Below are 1,692 nucleotides of genomic sequence, written 5' to 3'. Positions count from 1 at the left end.
TATAAAAACACCACAGGAACACCGTATTGAGGCTTTGTTCTGACCGCTCATTCGGTGTCGCGTTTCTTTCAAGCAATTCTCCTGATTAGCCCGCACTCGGCTCGCTCCCAGAACCGTGTTAAAGTCTACTTCGCATTCACTCTCTTTTCTCAGCAGACTAAAAGAAAGTTTCATCTTGGGCTCCCTGAAACTTCCATCCTGCACCGAGCAGAGGAGAGTGCACCGTTCCCAGGGGCACTACAGTACCGGGTCGATGCTTGGAGTGAACGGAGCAAGCTCCTTTTTCAACTCCTATTGATACAAATCCATTTAATATGTAGTCCTCGCATAGAGGACACATCAGACATTAAACTGATAAGAACAGATACTACACTTGATCTTAGCCAAAAGGCCGAGAAGCGATAACTGTCCACTGGTTCACGTCCGAGGGCCCTTCCTGGCACAATGCGCACTTGTAGCGGTGTTCTTTTTATGGCCATAGTGTCACTTTGCACCTCGGCCCACCCGCTGCACTGAGCACTCTTCAGCCCTTTTAAATGGTATAACTTTACACTACCGCACGCTCCAGCGAGCACCATTCAAGCAACAACTTTGCACTCCAGCTTCGAACATTGGCACAGTCGCAACAAGTAAGGCGACTCTACTCAGAGAAGTCACTCTGCACAGTAACAAGATTTCTTTTGCACAGACAGAAAGGGCTTCATCCGCAAAGGTAAAGCCTGCCAAAAATAGAAACAACTCATTAGTGCTGCTCAACGTTGTACTTTGCAGTAAAACAAAGAGCAAATCTAAAGATTCAGGAATCCGAGAATAAGCTTACTTCCATGAGTTCTTCACGATTTCGGATTTTGCTATAAAATGAATTCCTTCACTCAAACTAAATTAAAACTGCTAAACCGCTAATCTGTTACATGCAAGGCAGATGTCAAATTCACCGAAATAGGATCTATTTCGGTGAATAGATCCTAGCAGATCCTTGGCTGCTACAGCCAATCGAGCTGTAGCAGCTTCGGTAAAAGAGTATAAGTTGAAGAGTTTGTGAATAAAGGTGTGCGCACACATAGTGAGTTGTAGGAAAATAGGCAGGGAGCAATGCCGGCTGGGGTATAGGTTCTTGTATGTTGTCTGACTGTTTGATTTGAATGTGTTGTGTAAGTGTCCTGTTGAATGTTACATGTTTGGGCTTTGACACGCTTCACTGTGGTTGTTAACTGTGTGGTGTGTCCTGAAATGTTATATGTTTGGGCTGTGTGACATGCTTAATGCTTTTCAGTAGCAACCCACTTATTCATATATAGCAACTGACAACATAAGAAGTCCGGACATACTTTGATAGTAGTTGTAGAAGTATTCTTATTGATAATAGATAAACTAAATCATAGTGATAGAACAGTAGATGAACAGGTGCCTGCACATGTCTCATGAAAATAAAATGGGTGTATGATTGCTGACGGCAGAGCAATACTGCCAAACTTATGAGTTCTTGTGGCAAACTTGATTCAGTGTCTTGACGTGTATACGCTGTTTCGCTGACTTGTCACAAGAAACAAAGTGTGTTTGATAAGATCCGACCATTCTATTACGGGAGGATCAGTATGTACGGATTCTGATGTGACTGATAAACCCATTCGTATCTTAAGCATAATCTAATACGTGAGACAACGCCCTGGCACACAATCAAAAAAAAAAAGA

The 1,692-nt window shown here is 43.0% G+C and overlaps 1 non-coding gene across 1 annotated transcript; it reads right to left on the bottom strand.

The window, feature by feature from the left end:
• Positions 1-212: 212 nt before the first annotated feature.
• Positions 213-403, bottom strand: LOC140283388 (U2 spliceosomal RNA). The gene has a single exon (XR_011910079.1). It is a non-coding gene; the product is annotated as a U2 spliceosomal RNA (small nuclear RNA).
• Positions 404-1,692: the final 1,289 nt, after the last annotated feature.

Source organism: Leuresthes tenuis, unplaced genomic scaffold (assembly GCF_036924035.1).
Source record: "Leuresthes tenuis unplaced genomic scaffold, fLeuTen1.0.hap1 SCAF_23, whole genome shotgun sequence".
Classification (NCBI taxonomy): domain Eukaryota; kingdom Metazoa; phylum Chordata; class Actinopteri; order Atheriniformes; family Atherinopsidae; genus Leuresthes; species Leuresthes tenuis.
This window is presented reverse-complemented; position numbering and strand designations above follow the sequence as displayed.